Here is a 21,118-nt window from a genome sequence, read left to right as displayed (position 1 = left end):
ATAATTTTCTGGCAAGGACACCAAGATGTATCACGAAATTAAATGGGAAGACGAGAATTCTAGGCCAAAAAAATTTTTTTACTTGAGCCTAAGATCCTAATTAACAGGAAATGTTTCTTATAAAAATCCATATATTTGAGATATTGTAAGAAAGAATATTTGGCAGCTTACCCAGCATCACCTTTCACGTGGTCTGCTGGTAGAGCCTAGAATTCAGGCGTGTTCTTATCTGTAATAAGTGAACTCTGAAGTTAGATTGTGTGGTATATTGCTAGAAACAATGAAATCCCTAAATTGGGCTGAATCATTCTCAGAAGTGCAAGTGCCACCGATTTTATGTTTCATGTGTGTGTTTTAATGCAGAATTTCTCTGATTAAACACAAAAATGCATTAGTTTGGTCGGCCATCACACTACCAATCACATATACACTTAGTGATTTCAGTTCAAGCTCTCAATGGTCTGCATATTTGGCCTTTTTCTTTTGTGAACTAATCTTAATATGGGATATAGTTAAATTACCTCACAATACTTCCCCAAAATCTTAGAAATATTATAAGGGTGTGTATGTGTCCTTATGTCCACAACGGTGCATGAGAACATGGTCACACTCTTCAGGTCGCTTTCTTGTACTGCTTTATTTTATCTTCAGAGCAATCCTGTGAGGCAGACAGGACTAGAGATATTACCATTTTGTAGGTGAAATACCTAAAATACCCAGAAAAGCTGTATTATCTATCTGTACCCAGCATGGAATAGTCAACATGTCTCGAGTGTGTTATGTAGACGATCTATATTCCAAATCCTCAAGTTCTATAGCTAGAGGGTATAGTCCTGAAGATAGAAGAACTTTTTAAAAAAACTCTCCAAAAAGGAAATATGAGTATAAATAAGTTATTTAACAAGTGTATATATATATATATATATATATATATATATATATATATATATATATATATATACACACATATAGTGCTTACTCTCTACCAGAAACTGCTCCAAGAGTTTTATGAAAAGTAACTTATCTCCATAACAACGCTGTGAGTTAAGTGCTGTTTTTCATCCCCATTTTACAGACGAGGAATCTGAGGCACTGATGGATTAAGTCACTTGCCAAGCGTCATCAAGTACAGCTAGTAACTGATGAAGCCAGAGTTTGAAGTGGGCAGTCTGGCTCAGGGTCCATGTTTCATCCATGCTGTTGTCTCCCTTCATTCCCACAGAACCAGGTAAAGAGTGACCTGAGGTCTGTAGTTAACAGTGTTCCTGGCAGTAGTTACAAGACTCATGCTTCCCTTTGCCAGATAAATCAGTAGAAACCAGCAGGATCAGGAACTGCTAGTAAGAAAAAACTTAATATATAGTTAAAAGAAACCTCAGAATATTCACTTATTTTGAAGCACAATGATAAATCTCTGCAATGTGTTTAAGGTGGGGGGCAGGGGGGAACAGCTGAAATTTCTTAGACTGACAGGCTCAGAAAATCTGACTGTAATTTAGCAATATAGACTAGCCAAAAGAGGGAAAATTAGGATAAAGGAAAGTAATGAAAGACATAAAACAGGAAACAATTTAAAGCTTTTATGTTCAAGATCCAGCTTCTAAGGGTATCCATGATTCCTAGTTTTTCATTTGCTTTATTCCTGTATTTAAAATGTCTTGGTTGTATTTTTTTTTTAAAATCTGTTGCATATGTAGGCTTCTGATTTTGCTATCACCCAGATTGGTATTAAGTACGTGGATTAAAAGATTAGTCTGTACTTCAACTTGTCTTTCAGTTGCATGTTTTAGAGAAGTGTCCATTGTATCTATGCCCGGCCCACACCAAAAATTCATATTATTGCCACCTGCATAGTAGCCAAGTGACTCAAACTGCTTTGTGGGGAACAGAAAATCTTCACTGTGGAGCTTAAGGAATGCAAATGTTCCCTGTCAATTTCACGCGTTGAAGGACACTTAAATACTCTCCTATGATTGACTGAAATTCAAAAAAAAAATTTTTTATGTTAATATGTGAGTGTCTGTTACAATCAGATATCATGTTAGTGGGTGGAAATACAGTGGTAAGCAAAACTATTACAGTCCCTGGCTTGACTTTAGAGAGGGAGGCAGATATTGATCAAATGATGCCATAAATATATACATATATGATTTCAATCTGTAGCGCGTGCTGTACTGGCTGCGGTGGAAGAAGAAACCCAGGGATCCGAAGAAGTAGTAATTAAGCCGAGGCCTGGAGGGTAGGTGAGAGTTATCCAGGCAGAGTCAGGAGAGAACCGGGCACACTCAGGGAAGTCCAGGGGGGCAGGTAAGGAACGCCACAGCGTGACATGAGCTTGGGTAACAGGCACGGCGTCAGGCACCGTCAGGAGTTTGGGATGGAAGCCACTGAAGGCTGTAGAACAGGGAAAGGATGCAGCCCGGTTTCCACCTTAATATTGCTGGCAACAGGAAGGCATACAGACACATGTTTACAACTGGAATTCACTTCAGCGTCAGGATAACGAGGCATCGATTACTGAACCCAGGCTGCCAGGCACTGCGGGGCACAGCTGAGTGGTGGAAGCCAGCTGCCCTGCCGAGTGGCCCCCGGGGCGGCGAACTGAGAGCAGCCTCCAACCCAGAGCCGGTGAGGACCTAATTCTGCCAAAGGCCACACGGGTGAGCTTGGGTGCAGATCCTGCCTGGCCGAGCCTCAGATAAGACCGCTCCTGACCAACCTGGAAGCAGAGGCATTCAGTAAGTGCCCAGATCCCCAGCTCACACTGGGGTGAAAGAATTACTGATTTAAAAAGAAATCACTGGCAGCTGTAAGGAACACAGAGTGAGGGGCAGGGTGGTGGGCAGTTACGGTCATTGCAGTCGTGCAGGGGAGAGAGGCGGGCAGCGTGGGCCAGAGTGGCTACAATGGGCAAGGAGAGAAGGGGACAAATCCAGTGAGTATTTCAGAGCTGGCTTTGGCTGGACTTTGTCCTGGGTTGGATGGGAGAAAAGAAGAAAGGAATAGTGGATGACCCCAATGTTTCTGGCAAGAGCAATTTCATAGCTGGTGTTGCCACTTACCGTGATGAAAACACTAGAGGAAGAGGAGGTTTGGGGAAGAGAGAAAGAGTTCACTTTGGGGCCTCTTAAGTTTGAGGTGATTATGAGAGAACCAAGTGAAGACGTCAGACTGGCCTTTAGAGAGGGACAGACGCCTGGGGCTCAGGAGACATCGGGCCTCGACCTGCTAATTCGGGAGTTGTCTTCATTTCAGTGCTTTCTGCCACGCGGGACAGAAATAGGACTCCAAGTGGCTTTAAAAATAACGAATCTTATTGGTTCACATGACAAAGTCTAAAGGTCAGGTGGGTCTCCTGTGCAGAGCGCTACCAACAGCAACGAGGGCCAGACATTCATGACCAGTGGGAATGTGACCTTACTTTCCATTCCTTGCTCTTAAGAACAAGGAAAAAAGTTTCTGGAAGCACCATCAAACCTCTCCGATTTGGATTAGGCCTGCTAATCACTGAATCAGTCCCTGACAGGGCAAGAATCCTTGGCATGTAGTTGGAATTGGAAACCTTGCAAATAGATGAGATGACCAAGGATAATCAGGAGGAGATCAGGGGTTAGGACTATGTCTTGATGTTCCCTTACATTTAAAGGTCAGGAAGGAGTTACAGCCAACAAAGGAAGAAAAACAGGAGAGGGTACCGTTCCAGAAGGCTATGGGAGAAAATACTTCAAAATCGGAATGGTTGGGCTTCCCTGGTGGCGCAGTGGTTGGGAGTCTGCCTGCCAATGCAGGGGACGCGGGTTCGAGCCCTGGTCTGGGAAGATCCCACATGCCGCGGAGCGGCTGGGCCCGTGAGCCACAATTGCTGAGCCTGCGCGTCTGGAGCCTGTGCTCCGCAACAAGAGAGGCCGCGATGGTGAGGGGCCCGCGCACCGCGATGAGGAGTGGTCCCCACTTGCCGCAACTGGAGAAGGCCCTCGCACAGAAACGAAGACTCAACACAGTCATAAATAAATAAATAAATAAATAAATAAAAGAACGTGAATTTCTTTAAAAAAAAAAAAAAAATCGGAATGGTCAGCTGTGCTACTGAGAATTCACAAGAGATAAGGATTCAAAATTAACCATTAGACATGGTGGGGAGGGGTGGTGGGCACTGACAATGTGAGCACTAGAAGTTATGGTTGAGTAATGGACATTGAAAGAGCGTTGAAACTGATTGAAAAGAGGAAAGGTCATAGGAAACAAATATGAAACTGTGATGGTGACACACACAGCAAGGGAGGAAGGAGAGATTTTGTGCTACAGTGCTAAGACAACTGGCAATCGACAGGGAAAAAAATAAAATTAGACCCATAACTCCCTATGCATGAAAATCAGCTCCAAGTAAATTAAAGCCTAAATGTGAAAGGCAGAAATCTAAAGCATTTATAAGAATATCCTCATGACCTAGAAATAGGAAGAAATTCCTAAAGACACAAAAGGACCTCAATAAAAAAAGAAAAGATTGATTAAATTCGAAAACATCCATTCATCAAAAGAACCAAAAAAGAAAAAGTGAAGAGGCTATAAATAGAAAGACGGACTAGTAACATGTGACAGACATAGACAAACGTCTGGAACCGCACTGGACAGTAGAATCAGCTGTGAGGAGGGGAATGTTCTCTAGTCCTCTCCTGTAGAATGTTCTGAGACGAGGGGAAAGTTCTCAGGTTCTATCCTGTGGAACGTTCTGTGAGGAGGGGAGTGTTCTCACATTCTGTCCTGTGGAACGTTTGGTGAGGAGGGGAATGTTCTCTAGTCCTGTCCTGTCCTGTAGAACGTTCTGAGATGAGGGGAATGTGCTCAGGTTCTGTCCTGTGGAACGTTCTCTGAGGAGAGGAATGTCCTCTAATGCTGTGTATGGAACATTGTATGAGGAAGGGAATGTTCTCTAGTCCTGTCCTTTCCTATGCAAAGTTCCGTGAGAGACGAATGTTCTCTAGTTCTGTCCTGTCCTGTGGATCATCCTTGAGTAGGGGAATGTACTCTACTCCTGTCCTGTGAAATGGACTGTAAGGAGTTGAATATCTTCTAATTCTATCCTGTGGAGCGTTCTGTGAGGAGGGGAATGTTCTCTGGTTCTGTCCTGTGGAAAGTTCTGGGAGGAGGGAAATGTTCTCAAGTACTGTCCTGTGGAATGTTCTCTGAGGAAGGGAATGTTCTCTAGTCCTGTCCTATCCTGTCCTGTAGAACGTTCTGAGAAGAGGTGGATATTCTCAGGTTCCATCCTGTGGAACGTTCTGTGAGGAGGGGAATGTTCTCTAGTCCTGTCCTGTGGAATGATCTGTTAGGAGGCGAATGATCTCTAGTTCTGTCCTGTGGAATGTTTTGTGACAGGGGAATATGCTCTGGGTTTTTCCTGTGATAAGTTCTCTGAGGAGGGAATGTTCTCTAGACCTGTCCTGTCCTGTAGAACGTTCTGAGAGCAGGGGAATGTTCTCAAGTTCTGTCGTGTGGAACAATCTGTTAGGAGGGGAATGTTCTCTAGTCCTATCCTGCAGAACTCTGAGAGGAGGGGAATGTTCTCTGGTTCTGTCCTGTGGAACGGTCGGTGAGGAGGGGAATGACCACTGGTCCTGTCCTGTGGAACGTTTTGTCAGGAAGGGAATGTTCCCTGGTTCTGTGCTGTGGAATGTTCTGTGAGGAGGGGAATGTTCTCTGCTTCTATCCTGCGGAACGTTCTGTGAGGAGAGGAATGTTCTCTAGTCCTGTCCTGTCCTCTAAAACTTTGTGAGAGGAGGGGAATGTTCTCAGGTTCCGTGCTGTGGAACGTTCTGTGAGGAGGGGAATGTCCTCTAGTCCTGTCCTGTGAAGGTTCTGTGAGGAGGGATTGTTCTCTGATTCTGTCCTGTAGAACGTTCTGTAAAGAGGGAATGTTCTCTAGTCCTGTCCTGTGAACATTCTGTGAGGAGGGGAATGTTCTCTAGTCCTGTCCTGTGGAATGTTCTGTGAGGAGGGGAATGTTCTCTAGTCGTGTCCTGTAGAACGTTCTGAGGCGAGGGGAGTGTTCTGTGGTCCTATCCTGTAGAATGTTCTGTGAGGAGGTTATTGTTCTCTGATTCTGTCCTGTGGAACGTTCTGTAAAGAGGGAATGTTCTCTAGTCCTGTCCTGTCCTGTAGAACGTTCGGTGAGGAGAGGAATGTTCTCAGGTTCTGTCCTATGGAACGTTCTGTGAGGAGGGGAATGTTCTCTAGTCCTGTCCTGTGTAATGTTCTCTAGTCCTGTCCTGTCCAGTAGAACTATCTGAGAGGAAGGGAATTGTCTCAGGTTCTGTCCTGTGGAACTCTCTGTGCGGAGGGGAATGTTCTCAGGTTCTGTCCTGTGGAATGTTCTCTAGTCCTGTCCTGTCCAGTAGAACTATCTGAGAGGAGGGGACTTGTCTCAGGTTCTGTCCTGTGGAACGATCTGTGAGGAGGGTAATGTTCTCATTTTCTGTCCTGTGGAACGTTCTTTGAGGAGGGGAATATTCTCTACTCTTGTCCTGTGTAATGTCCTGTGAGGAGGGGAATGTTCACTGGTTCTGTCCTGTGGAACGTTCTGTGAGGAGGGGAATGTTCTCAGGTCCTGTACTGTGGAATGTTCTGTGAGGAGAGGAATGTTCTCTAGCCCTGTCCTGTCCAGTAGAACTATCTGAGAGGAGGGGACTTGTTTCAGGTTCTGTCCTGTGGAGCGATCTGTGAGGAGGGGAATGTTCTCATTATATGTCCTGTGGAACGTTCTGTGAGGAGGGGAGTGTTCTCTAGTCCTGTCCTGTCCTGTCCTGTCGAAAGTTCTGTGAGGAGGGGAATGTTCTCTAGTCATGTCCTGTTCCCTCCTGTAGAACGTTCTGAGACGAGGGGTATGTTATCTGCTTCTGTCCTGTGGAAACGTGCTGTGAGGACGGGAATGTTCTTAGGTTCTGTCCTGTGGAATGTTCTGTGAGGAGGGGAATGTTCTCTAGTCCTTTCCTGTCCTGTAGAACCTTCTGAGAGGTGGGGAATGTCCTCTTGTGCTGTGTGTGGAACATTGTATGAGGAGGGGAATGTTCTCTAGTCCTGTCTTGTCCTTTAGAACATCTGTGAGTAGGGGAATGTACCCTACTCCTGTCGTGTAGAATGGACTGTAGGGAGGGGAATGTCCTCTAGTCCTGCCTGTGGAACGTTCTGTGAGGAGGGGAGTGTTCTCTGGTTCTGTCTTGTGGAACGTTTTGTGACAGGGGAATATGCTCTGGTTTTTTCCTGTGATAAGTTCTCTGAGGAGGGGAATGTTCTCTAGACCTGTCCTGTCCTGTAGAATGTTCTGAGAGCAGGGGAATTTTCTCAGGTTCTGTCATGTGGAACAATGTGTTAGGAGGGGAATGTTCTCTAGTCCTATCCTGCAGAACGTTCTGAGAAGAGGGGAATGTTCTCTGGTTCTGTCCTGTGGAACGTTCGGTGAGGAGGGGAATGTCCACTGGTCCTGTCCTGTGGAACGTTTTGTGAGGAAGTGAATGTTCTGTGGTTCTATCCTGTGGAATGTTCTGTGAGGAGGGGAATGTTCTCTGCTTCTATCCTGCGGAAAGTTCTGTGAGGAGAGGAATGTTCTCTAGTCCTGTCCTGTCCTGTAGAACGTTCTGAGAGGAGGGGAATGTTCTCAGGTTCTGTCCTGTGGGACGTTCTCTGAGGAGGGGAATGTCCTCTTGTCCTTTGTGTGGAACATTCTCCGAGGAGGGGAATGTTCTCTATTGCTGTCCTGTTCTGTGGAAAGTTCTGTGAGGAGGGGAATGTTTTCTAGTCCTTTCCTGTCCTGTAGAACGTTCTTAGAGGAGGTGAATGTCCTCTAGTGCTGTGTATGGAACATTGTATGAGGAAGGGAATGTTATCTCGTCCTGTCCTTTCCTATGCAAAGTTCCATGAGAGACAAATGTTCTCTAGTTCTGTCCTGTCCTGTGGATCATCCTTGAGTAGGGGAATGTACTCTACTCCTGTCCTGTGAAATGGACTGTAAGGAGTTGAATATCTTCTAATTCTATCCTGTGGAGCATTCTGTGAGGAGGGGAATGTTCTCAGGTTCTGTCCTGTGGAACGTTCTGAGAGGAGAGGAGTGTTCTCAGGTTCTGTCCTGTGGAATGTTCTGAGAGGAGGAGAATGTTCTCAAGTACTGTCCTATCCTGTCCTGTAGAACGTTCTGACAGGAGGTGGATATTCTCAGGTTCAGTCCTGTGGAACGTTCTGTGAGGAGAGGAATGTCTTCTAGTCCTGTCCTGTCCTGTCCTCTAGAACTTTGTGAGAGGAGGGGAATGTTCTCAGGTTCTGTGCTGTGGAGCATTCTGTGAAGAGGGGAATGTTCTCTAGTCCTGTGTGTGGAACATTCTATGAGGAGGGGAATATTCTCCATTCCTGTCCTGTCCTGTAGAATGTTCTCGGGGGAGGGGAATGTTCTCTAGACCTTTCCTGTCCTGTAGAACGTTTTGAGAGGTGGGAAATATCCTCTAGTGCTCTGTGTGGAACATTCTTTGAGGAGGGGAGTGTTCTCTAGTCCTGTCCTCTCGTACGGAACGTTCTGTGAGAGACGAATTTCTCTACTCCTGTCCTGTCCTGTGGAACATCTGTGAGTAGGGGAATATTCTCTAGTGGTGTCCTGTAGAATACACTGTAAGGAGGGGAATGTCCTCTAGTCCTGTCTTGTGGAACGTTCTGTGAGGTGGGGAATGTTTTCTACTCCTGTCCTGTGAACGTTCTGTGAGGATGGGAATATTCTCAGGTTCCGTCCTGTGGAACGTTCTGTGAGGAGGGGAATGTCCTCTAGTCCTGTCCTGTGAACGTTCTGTGAGGAGGGGAATGTTCTATAGCCATCATGTCCTATCGAACGTTGTGAGAGGAGGGGAATGTTCTAAGGGTCTGTCCTGTGGAACGTTCTTAGAGGAGGTGAATGTCCTCAGGTAATGTACTGTGGAACGTTCTGCAAGGAAGGGAATGTTCTCTACTCCTGTCCTGTCCTTTCCTGTAGAAATTTGGGTGAAGAGAGGAATGTTAACTAGTCCTGTCCTAAGTAATGTTGTGTGATGAGTGGAATATTCTCTGGTTCTGTCCTGTGAAACATTCTGTGAGGAGGGGAATGTTCTCTAGTCCTTTCTAGGAGGAGGGGAATGTTCTCTATTGCTGTCCTGTCCTGTGGAACGTTCTGTGAAGAGGGGAATGTTCTCTAGTCCTTTTCTGTTCTGTAGAACGTTCTTAGAGGAGGGGAATATCCTCTAGTGCTGTGTGTGGAACATTGTATGAGGAGGGGAATGTTCTCTAGTGCTGTCCTTTCCTATGGGAAGTTCTGTGAGAGACGAATATTTTCTAGTCCTGTTCTGTCCTGTGGAACATCTGTGAGTAGGGGAGTATACTCTACTCCTGTCCTGTGGAATGGACTGTAAGGAGTTGAACGTTTTCTAGTCCTGTCCTGTGGAACGTTCTGTGAGGAGGGGGATGTTCTCTGGTTCAGTCCTGTGGAATGTTCTCTGAGGAGGGGCATATTCTCTGGTTCTGTCCTGTGGTAAGTTCTCTGAGGGGAGGAATGTTCTGTATTACTGTCCTGTCCTGTAGAACGTTCTGAGAGGAGGGGTATGTTCTTAGGTTCTGTCCTGTGTACCTTCTGTGTGGAGGGGAATGTTCTCAGATTCTGTCCTGTTGAACGTTTTGTGAGCAGGGGAATGTTCTCTGGTTCTGTCCTGTGGAGTGTTCTCTGAGAATGGGAATGTTCTCTGGTTCTGCCCTGTGGTAAGTTATCTGAAGGGGGGAATGTTTTCTAGTCCTGCCTTTTCCTGTAGAACGTTCTGAGAGGAGGGGAATATTCTCACGTTCTGTCGTGTGGAACGTTCTGTGTGGAGGGGAATGTCCTCTAGTCCTGTCCTGTCCTGTACAACGTTCTGAGAGGAGAATGTTCTCTGGTACTGTCCTGTGGAACGTTCTTTGAGGATGGGAATGTTCTCTGGTTCTTTCTTGTGAGGAGGGGAGTGTTCTCCAGTCCTGTCCTATCCTGTGGAATGTTCTTTGAGGAGGGGAATGTTCTCCAGTCCTGTCCTGTTCTGTAGAACATTCTGAGGGGAATGTTCTCTGGTTCTGTCATGTGGAACGTTCTGTGAGGGGGGTGGGGGAATGTTCTGTAGTCCTGTCCTGTGAATGTTCTGTGAGGAGAGTAATGTTCTCTGGTTCTGTCCTGTGGAATGTCCTGTGAGGAGGGGACTGTTCTCTAGTCCTGTCCTCTCCTATGGAACGTTCTGTGAGAGACGAATGTTCTCTAGTCCTGTCCTGTCCTGTGGACCATCTTTGAGTAGGGGAATGTTCTCTAGTCCTGTCTTGTGGAATAGACTGTAAGTAGGCGATGTCCTGTAGTCCCATCCTGTGGAACGTTCTGTGAGGAGGGGATTGTTCTCAGGTTCTGTCCTGTCGAACGTTCTGTGAGGAGGGGAATATACTCTCGTCCTGTCCTGTGAACGTTCTGTGAGGAGGGGAATGTTCTCTAGTTCTGACCTCTGGAACGTTCTGTGAGGAGGGGAATATCCCCTAGTCCTGTGTGTGGAACATTCTATGAGGAGGGGAATGTTCTCTAGTCCTTTCCTGTCCTGTAGAACGTTCTGAGAGGATTGGAATGTCCTCTAGTGCTGTGTGTGGAACATTCTATGAGGAGGCGTGTGTTCTCTAGTCTTGTCCTGTCCTATGGAGCATTCTGTTGGAGATGAATGTTCTCTAGTCCTGTCCTGTCCTGTGGAACACCTGTGAGAATGTTCTCTATTCCTGTCCTGTGGAATGGACGGTAAAGAGGAGAATGTCCTGTAGTCCTGTCCTGTGAAACGTTCTGTGAGGAGGGGACTGTTCTCTAGTCCTGTCCTATCCTGTAGAACGTTCTGAGAGGAGGGGTATATTCTCATGTTCTGTCGTGTGGAACGTTCTGTGTGGAGGGGAATGTTCTCTAGTCCTGTCGTGTCCTGTACAACATTCTGAGAGAAGGAGAATGTTCTTTGAGGAGGGGACTGTTCTCTAGTCCTGTCCTATCCTGTGGAATGTTCTTTGAGGAGGGGAATGTTGTCCAGTCCTGTCCTGGGGAACGTTCTGTGAGGAGGGGAATGTTCTCTAGTCCTGTCCTGTGGTGTGTTCTGTGAGGAGGGGAATGTTCTCTAGTCATATCCTGTAAGACGGTCTGTGAGGAGGGGAATGGTCTCAGGTTTTGTCCTGTGGAAAGTTCTGTGAGGAGGGGAACGTTCTCTGGTTCTGTCCTGTGGAACATTCTGTGAGGAGGGGAATGTTCTCTTGTCCTGTCATATGGATGTTGTGTGAGGGCGCAAATATTCTCTAGTTCTCTGCTTTCCAGTAAGGTAGCTGGAAGCCACATGTAGCTACTGAGCAGTTGAAATATGGATAGTATAACTGAGGAACTGATTTTGTTTAATTTAATGACTTTAACCACATGAGACTACTGACTACCATATTAGTCTGCAGAATTCTATCTTATGAAGAAATCCTACATATTAGTGAGAAAAAAAAGCCTATATAGTCAGTGGGGAAGAAAAGCAAAAGTCTTAACAGGAAACACTTCACAAAAGAAACTCAAATGGCCAAGAACAAATTAAAAATTACTCATCCTTGTATTATTCAGGGAAATGCAAATTTAAAACATTAGATTCCACCATAGACACATCAGTCTAAGAACTTTGTAAAAGCCTGTCCGTGCTAAGTTTGGTGTGTTGGGACCCTTGTAGCACAGGTGGGAATGGAGGTGCCTTATGTCTTTGAGACACAGTCTGGAATTACACAAGGAAGCTGAAGAAAGGCAGACTCTGTCATCCCAGCCATCCCACCGGCTGTCTGGGATGCATGCTTACACTGCTCAGGAAGAGACACGAAAAAGTCCACGGCAACAGTGTTCACCATTTTCCAAAGCTGGAAAAAAACTAACTGCCCGTGAGGTGAAAGGATATATACATTAGTGAGTAGTCACATGGTGATAAAATACAACAAGAAAAACGGACAGAGCAGAGCTACAAGCAGCAACATGTTTGTACCTCACAGTGTTGAGTAAAGAGGAAGAAAGACAAATTACTTGCACAGAACGATTCCATTTACACAGAGTTCAAGTCCCACAAAACTAATTGTGTATTTTGTAGTATGTGTTCAAAGACAACTAAACTGGGCTTCCCTGGTGGCGCAGAGGTTAAGAATCCACCTGCCAATGCAGGGGACACGGGTTCGAGCCCTGGTCCGGGAAGATCCCACATGCCGCGGAGCAACTAAACCTGTGCACCACAACTACTGAGCCTGCGCTCTAGAGCCCGCGAGCCACAACTACTGAGCCTGCGTGCCACAACTACTGAAGCCCGCGCGCCTAGAGCCTGTGCTCCACAACAAGAGAAGCCACCGCAATGAGAAGCCCGCGCACCGCAAGAAAGAGCAGCCCCCGCTCGCCGCAACTAGAGAAAGCCCGCGTGCAGCAATGAAGACCCAACATGGCCAAAAATAAATAAATAAAGTTATAAAAAAAAAAAAAAAGACAACCAAACTGTAAGGGGGCCAGGGTCCTGATCAGGAGGGGCTGCTAGCGTGCCAGGGATGACTTAGGTCATGGTGTCCCCAGTGGACACTTGAGAACTATCCATTATGTGGTGCAGGGAAGTTTTATTTCATTATGTTTAAAATGTTTCCAGAAGAGTAAAAAGTTGAGGAGGGAGTGGCAGGTGGAGCTGGTGCAAGCGGCTCCTTAAGGGGGGCAGAGACTGAGCCATGTGGAAGCAGAAAGAATGGTTTTGTTTGCCTGCTTGTTTTTGTTGGTTTTAATGAAAATTCCTAAAGCAGGGGCTTTCAAACTTTTAGACCTCAACCTACAGGAAAAAATATATTTTATACTGTGACCTAGTGCACATATATACAGGGTTTCATTGAACCTAAGACTCCATTGATTATAAGAGGTATTTTTTTAAGCTGTCATCAAATGATGAACAATGCTTTCTTATTGCTTATAAGTTTTGTTTTATTTCATGGGTTTTTTTCCTTTTTTTTTTTAAAGAAATGAGGTTTTTTTAAACTTTATTTATTTTTGGCTGCGTTGGGTTTTTCTTGCTGCACACGGGCTTTCTCTAGTTGTGGCGAGCGGGGGTTACCCTTCGTTGCAGTGCGCAGGCTTCTCACGGTGGTGGCTTTTCTCGTTGTGGAGCACGGGCTCTAGGCGCGCAGGCTTCAGTAGTTGTGGCACGTGGGCTCAGTAGTTGTGGCTCACGGGCTCTAGAGCGCAGGCTCAGTAGTTGTGGCACACGGGCTTAGTTGCTCCACAGCATGTGGGATCTTCCCAGACCAGGGACCAAACCCATGTCCCTTGCACTGGCAGGCGGATTCTTAATCACTGCACCACCAGGGAAGTCCTCATTTTATGTTTATTTAAAGCACTTTCAGACTTACATAGTCTTATAACATAAGTGAAATACATTGGTATGGGGGTTCCTAAAACTTCCTCACCCAGAGTCCAACTTTTTGAGTCAGTCCTCAGTATCTAAGTTTTCCCCTCTGTGCCCTCAAATACACCATGGTTGGAGCATCTTAGGAGAAGGCAGCCTGTTGTCCCCAGGATTTCATTCCAGGCCATTGACACCCGTCCTGCAAGGCTTGATGTCAGCACCTTCGTTATCCTGGTGTCAACAGAAGCTTTCAGAAAACGACCAGGCTTCTTATTCCTTCCTAAATCGTCCTTAAATATTTTGCTGACAGAAATGAGTGGCTGCAGTGACGCGGGCTTGGCAGCTGGACTAACCACCCACTCTACATGTCAAAACCATCACCTGGCCGAGGGTAGCTAAGGTGCCATCCAGTTGTGAGGCCCATTCTCTCCTGAGTCCAGAAATGTTCAAAAATGTGTCTTGGACTCGACAGAGTACAACACGTAGAAAACCATTTCCATGTGTGATGTACTGTGAGATACAACATGTAATACTGGTCACAACCCACACATTAAGTTCATGGCCCACGAGGGACATCCCTGGCGGTCCAGTGGTTAGGACTCCGAGCTTCCACTGCAGGTGACACGGGTTGGATCCCTGGTCAGGGAACTAAAATCCCGCCTGCCGTGCAGCGTAGCCAGAAGAAAAAAAGAAAGAAAAAGTTCATGACCCACAAGCCAGGCCATCACAGGCAGATGGGAGGGTGCTGCCCTGGACCCCCCAAAAGCTGGCAGGATGAGCCCAGGGTAGGGAGGGGCAGGCAGGAGAGGAGAAGGTGGGAGGGCTGGGGTCGGGGCACACAGGCGGGAGAAGGAAAGGAAGGGGAGAGGGAGGGGCATTGTAAATAACAAGAATGAGCTTCTGAACCCACATATGTTGGATCACTGGGATTATTTCTGCATTAGGTTTCGTTCACATCACTCAGCTTTGATGACAGATATACTGCCCGGAGCAAGCAGCTTAGTCTCTCTGAACTTGAGACTGTTTTTCAAAACACAAAGGAAAAAAACAAACAGAAAAAAACTAGAGAGTTGCCGTAATGCTGGCGGTCTTGTGTGGGTACAGTCCCAGCGACGGTGGCGCCTTCGGCCTGGACTTGAGCCTCCCATAGCCCCGTCGCACTGCTTTCCTCTGGCTTCCAGGAGAAGTGGCAGGATATACAGTCTACCCCCTGTGGCAGTGCAGACCCAGATTCAGATGCTTTGAAATGCACGTACCTGTAAGAAGGAAATCTGGGCTTTAGGGGGGTTGTAGGGAGAAGGGTATTTAATCAGCTTGCTTGGTTTGAGCTGGTGCAGGGGTGGGGCCCGGGGTCTCTTTGCAGAAGGAACGCTGAGGCCTGAAAAGATAAGTGTGCTGCTGAACCCCAGCGCCAGTGAGCTGTGCTATGGCCCTGGGGCTGTCACTTGGCTTCTCTGAGCCTGTTGACTCATCTCTGAATGCGGAAAAAAGGAATTGAAGTAGCAGTGAAGACACAAATTTTAACCGTCAAAGGATGCCATAATATGTACTCAGAAATACTGAGTGAAAAATCTAGCATATCTCTTACCAACGTATGGAAAAGCCAACAAGCGTGCCTAGAGAAATCAAAGATCAACTCAGAAGGTAACATGAGATGATGAAAATTGTGGTGTGCTACTCTGAATATACAAAACACCATCGGGTTGTACACTTTAAAGGGGTGAATTAAATCTCAATAAAGCTGTTACCCAAAAAATTCAGAAGGAAGATCCTGCCTCCAAATGATGTAAGTGCCCTGTAATCCGCACACAAAGGTTTCCTGAAGCAGGAGAGGATGCCACACGGCAAGGACAGCTGCACAGTCCGGGGAGACAGCAAGCAGGCCCTTGACTTTGAGAAGATTTCAGCTCCACTTCCAGCAGGACACCAAGGGCTGACCTCTCCGCTGGAAAGATTAACTCAAGGCCTCGAGTTTTGTGTGGTGAATCATTCTAGTTTCTTCTGCTATTTTTTTAGTGTTTTGGCCACACCACGCAGCATGTGGGATCTTAGTTCCCTGACCAGGGATCGAACCCGCGCCCCCTGCATTGGAAGCACAGAGTCTTAACCACTGGACCACCTGGGAAGTCCCTCTTCTGCTATTTTTTAAAAATGGGATTTATGCTTCCTAACAGTGTTTCTCAATTTTTTTAAAATGCATTTCTTGTTTAAGCCAACATTCCTGGGTTTACAAATGTTTCTAAGTTTCCCTCTATTTATAGATAAAGTTCAAACTTGACTTAACCCACAAGTTGATCTGATAGCTCATTGAGTTTGTTGGTAAAATCCTTTGGCCTCTCAGAATGAAACCACAGGTATGTCCAACAAGGGACCAGAAGTGAAGAAGAATAAAATACAGCTCCTTCTACTGGAGTGAAGAAGAATAAAACACAGCAATCTGGGCGCCATCAAGCTATACGTCAAGGCCCAGAAAGGCACCACAGCGAGCCCTTGGATTAACCTCCTTCACAACTGTCATCTTTGTTAAGGGCTAGTTATAAAAAACTGAGAAGTCAAAAGCCTACCTCTTAAAGGACAGAAAATGAATGTCTCCTTAATTAGAAATACTTCTCTTTAACTTTAAACTTTTTAATCCTCAAATAAGAGTGAGACCCCGGGACTTCCCTGGTGGCGCAGTGGTTAAGAATCCACCTGCCAATGCAGGGGACGTGGGTTCGAGCCCTGGTCCGGGAAGATCCCACATGCCGCGGAGCAACTAAGCCCATGCGCCACAACTACTGAGCCTGTGTGCCACAACTACTGAAGCCCATGTGCCTAGAGCCTGTGCTCCACAGCAAGAGAAGCCACCGCAATGAGAAGCCCATGCACTGCAGCGAAGAGTAGCCCCCATTCACCACAACTAGAGAAAGCCTGTGCACAGCAACGAAGACCCAACGCAGCCATAAATACATAAATAAATTTATAGAATAAAGTTTGAAAAAAAAATTTAAAAAAAAGAGTGAGATCCCTAGATTCCACTGCTATTGAGAATCTGTCACCCCCAAAGTTTAGCCTTCTCTTTGGAGAGCCCTCTTCATTTCTTATCTTCCTGGTGCTTTTCTCAGCCAGTTCCCGCATTGTTTTCGAGCCTCCTGCCTTTTCTCTCCTTGCTAAGAGTTCCCAAACCGTGATGGAGCTTAGCATCTGTGACTGTGTGAGGGGTGGGATCCGCTCACCTGCACATAGAGCACTGGCGCGCGGGCTCCCGAGGCAGCTCTTCCACCATGGGCCCCGTGGGTCCCCACCAGGGAGGACAGCGCCCCCCGCAGCTTCCCTCCAGCAGCTGGGGAGCTCGAAGCGGCCTTCTGCCGTGTCAGAGTCCGTCCGAGCCGCGGTCCAAAGCAGTGCCTTTCTGAGGAGCCTTGAGATGCCCTGGCAGCCGCAGCGCATCCCTGCCCGGCCTTACCCTGCTCTGCTGTGCTCTGAGCAACTCTGGGATGAACTGGAAGCCGGCCAGGTGGCTTCGAACTGAAAGATATTAAGGAAGTTCTGCTATTACACACAATGACCAGGACAATGCTTTGGAAGACCTCATGGCTCGGGCGGGAGCCGGCTGAGACCAGCCCTGCCTAGGCCCTGCCACGGAACCACCCCTGCAGGAGGCCCTGAGGAGAACACCTGTGGGCAAGAAGGGGCACACTTCCAGATTTTCTTTTAGGGGTGGAAGGTCAGGTGTAGAGACCGTGCTTGCCAAGTCTCTATGAACCTAGGTCCTGAGCTGGGGAGAAAGTGGGGAAGATTTGGGCATGCAAATGCCCCCAGAACTGTCCTGGCTCCTTCCATATTAAAAGTGTTTGTATTCTGAGAAGTGTCCTTCCCACCTTGGCCATCCAGAGAGACTTCTCTGGTCTTTCTGGGGTCTGTATGGCCTCAGCCGAAACCTGGCCCAGCTGCCAAAAGGAGGTGGGGAGAAGGAGGTGGGAGGGCCTGACTCAGTGCCGCTCTGGGGCTAGATGTTTCCCACCTCTGTAAGGGTGGACTGACCTCTAATCTAAGTTGAGTGCAATTGAAATGTTCTTCCAGGGTTTTGTTTTTTCCCCTTTTAACAACGTCACTTAGTGTTACACTGGTTCTGCAATGTCTCTGAGGTGCAAAGAAGGCCCTTCTCCTCTTGGGGCCCTGAGTTTGCCTCTTCTGCCAGGCAGTTACCATACTTCCCTGCCCCAGCCTGTTTCTTTTGGCCTGGTTTGGACCATAGTCTTCTGCTACCCGAGATTTGAGAGCCCCCTGCTCTAGAAAACAGTTGTCGGTTTAAGAAATCATTGGCCCCTTCCCAGCACATCAAGTGGGGAAGAAAGAGGCTGTGATTTAGTCACCCAGCACTAACAACAACAACAAAAAAACAGTTCAAAAACAGCTTCTCTGTTTTTGGACTTATTCTCCCAGGGCCTTATGTTCTGATAACATAGTTCTCAGAGCCAGTGGTTAGCACGTTCCTTTTTGAAGGTCCTGGAGAGCTTCCCTCACTCCCCCCATCCTTTCACCTTCTTGGTGAGATAAGAGGGGTGAACCCCTTGAGGAAGTGGAAGGCGGTTCTTCTCTGCGGGGTCCCCCAGTGAAGCAGCAGGACTGGCACTTAGGTTGTAATCAATGTTAAGCCAAAACAAAGCCATGGTAAATAATAAGAGACTCTGGGGCAATGTCTTTTGGTAACTGGGACATTTGTTGGGGGAGTAGGGAGGGGAGTAGATTTTTAAAAAGGAGCAGGGGATCATAATAAAAACTACCACTTAGGGGACTTCCCTGGTGGTGCAGGGGTTAAGAATCCGCCTGCCAATGCAGGGGACACGGGTTCGAGCCCTGGTCCAGGAGGATCCCACATGCTGCGGAGCAACTAAGCCCGTGTGCCACAACTACTGAGCCTGCGCTCTAGAGCCCATGAGCCACAACTACTGAGCCCACGTGCCACAACTACTGAAGCCCATGTGCCTAGAGCCCGTGCTCCCCAACAAGAGAAGCCACCGCAATGAGAAGCTCAAGCACCACAACGAAGAGTAGCCCCCGCTCACCGCGACTAGAGAAAGCCCGTGCTCAGCAACAAAGACCCAACACAGCCAGAAATAAATAAATGAATAAATAAATAAATTTATTAAAAAAGAAAAACAACTACCACTTATAGACTATACGCTGTGTGCCAGGCATCGTGCTAGATGCCAGAGACTCTGTGATAAATCAGATGGCACCTCCACCTTCCAGTTACCAGAGAGACCTTGTCTCAGCAGCTTCTCAGACATCACTGAACTGAAATGTTTGAGGGTCAGCAGCTTAAGATCTATCTGCTTCTAGTAAGTGTGCACAACAGTTCAAGAAATTCCTGTGAGCAGTGATACCATGGATCTGGCCTATTAACAAAAACAAACACCTAAAATACTTCCAGCTGGTCAGCGGGGGTAATGCAGCACAGGGCTCTGTCTACTGATGCGGTATCCTGCAAGTTCAAAGAGGATAACGTTAAGTGTGTCTGGGAATTTGAAGATTACGTAAGAAATGTATTACACTTAGAACTACGTCAACTAAGCCCTTTAAATATTCGTAGGTGGCACCCATTTCTAGACAAAGTTATTGAGACTGTGTGATGTAGGGTGAATATGTCGCGCTTCCAGATTTGCTCAACTGGTATCTCCATTTTTCAGTTAACAGAGGGGTCAGCCTTGTGACTAGTAGGTACTCAGACACCTGAAATGTTTGCATGTAGGTTGAACACTAACAACGTTTGCTAAGCCTGCCCAGTAAGTTGTTTTGTTTTTTTCTTGATAAGTGTACCCAACCATTCAAGAAATTCCTGTGAACATGAATGCCCTAGATCTAGCCTATTAAGGAAAAACAAATTTCTTCTTTCTTAAAGTCAACTGATTTAAAGCAGTGCTCAAAATCAAGTTTGATGGCAAATTTCAACACTGTAAAACTTAACTCATTTTTGTCACATTACATGTTATCTGACCTGATGATTTGGTCCCCAAAAAAGCAGAAAATTGGCAAACTATTTGCCTTAATCATTCTCTTTTCTGTTTTCTTTTTCTGGCCTTGTGGCATGTGGGATCTTAGTTCCCCAACCGGGGATTGAACCGGTTCCCCCGGCAAGTGGAAGCACACAATCCTAACCACTGGACCACCAGGGAATTCCTCCTTAATCATTCTTGTACTGCTTTAGGACCACATATTTTTATATTGGAGATGTGTGTCATGTTTTTCTACCAATATATGTGCCTGACCCAACCCATGAGAAAGTAGCCAAACTTTCCAGGTACGTACAACATACAGTGCTGGCGTCAAGCTGGTCCAGCTGGACAAGGAAGCACGCTGGAGGCTCGGTAAGACACAGAGATAATCCCAAAGATTCAGAGGCTTGCCCGCCCGCCAGCCTGGTGCCTCGGGGTATGGCGGTCAGGGGTGTGCTGGGACACACGTGCTAAGTAAAAGACTGACTGCAACTCCTGGCATCCCTCACCACAGAGAAAGAGGCCTCTGTGGATTCTGGTGATGCATGGTGATGCACCCTCAGGACAAGCTCTCCAGTCCATATACCAGGTGACCCAAAGGCACCCCTTCGCATGGGGCCTGGAGCAGGAAGGAAGTCTTCACTGCGCCCAGGCTACAGGCAAAGCAGTTCTGCTCGGGCCACATGATCCAACGGGCCTGAAGCTAGTGGAGGTGATGCTGTGAGGGGCCATCGGCCAGCTCAAGGGAGAGGCACAATGCAGGCCCAGCTCTGCTGCTTGAAAAATAGCTCCTGATTACGCCACAGGGCTCTGGAAGGGATTCAGTGTCTGACCATGGACACCAGGTGGCCCCACATCAGCACTGCCCGACATGACCTGGGTTCTGTCAGACTCACAGGACCAGGGGAGCCCAGGGACGACCCATAACAAGATGGTGCACCCAGGCTGAGCCCAGGCAGGACAAGAGAGCACGCGTGAGCCCTGTGAGCAGTAGCCAGACCCCTGCCCCCACCACGGCTGCACTTGTCACCCCTCTCCCCACCGCAACTGACATGGATAGCCACATGGTGGCGGGGGTCCCGTAAAACCAGATGAAGCAGGAAGCAAGTGCCCACACTTGATTATGAGGGGTTGGCTCAGCAAGAGAATTCAAGCCAGAAAATGGATGGCAGCTTCATTGTAGCCACACTCAGGAGTTACCTTGAAAGACAGTGGCATGGGGAAGTCTTCCCGATGGGCAGTGTACCTGATGGTATGTGCTGAGTGAAAGGAAAAGCAGCCCAGGATAAAAATATAGAGGGACTCACGGGCAGTGGTGAATGACCTGGCTGGCTATTTTGGGCACCTGGAAGACCAAGGATGAGGAGGTCTGGGATGGAGGACCCCTTTGTGGATGGACGTCAGGGTGTGGGCTCAGGGTGGGAAGACCTGGAGAGTGCACGCCATGCTCAGCAGAAAGCACCCCCCACAGAAGAGGCGCCCGCCAGTCAGCTACATCGACAGACGGACTCAGCCTGTGGATGTCCGCCGGCCTTTGTCATCAGCCACCCCAGCACTGGAAAGAAGGCCACAGAAATGGAGTGGCCGTAGTGCCAGAGATGGACAGCTGACATGAGCCCCACGGCGTGGACTCCCACGTGCCAAGGCTGATCTAGCTACCTCTGCCTCTGAATGTCCAACCTCCCAGCGACTGAAACCATCCCAGAGCCCCCG

At 47.4% G+C, this 21,118-nt stretch overlaps 1 long non-coding RNA gene across 1 annotated transcript in view; it reads right to left on the bottom strand.

Moving 5' to 3' along the window:
- Positions 1-14,340: 14,340 nt before the first annotated feature.
- LOC132350496 (uncharacterized) overlaps positions 14,341-21,118 on the bottom strand; it is a 30,196-nt gene continuing 23,418 nt past the window's right edge. Inside the window, exons 3-4 of the long non-coding RNA XR_009497933.1 lie at positions 16,643-16,934; positions 14,341-14,683 (exon numbers count right to left, since the gene is read on the bottom strand). This is a non-coding gene — a long non-coding RNA (uncharacterized LOC132350496). The remainder of the gene's footprint in view (positions 14,684-16,642; positions 16,935-21,118) is intronic.

This window comes from Balaenoptera ricei, chromosome 16 (genome assembly GCF_028023285.1).
Source record: "Balaenoptera ricei isolate mBalRic1 chromosome 16, mBalRic1.hap2, whole genome shotgun sequence".
Classification (NCBI taxonomy): domain Eukaryota; kingdom Metazoa; phylum Chordata; class Mammalia; order Artiodactyla; family Balaenopteridae; genus Balaenoptera; species Balaenoptera ricei.
This window is presented reverse-complemented; position numbering and strand designations above follow the sequence as displayed.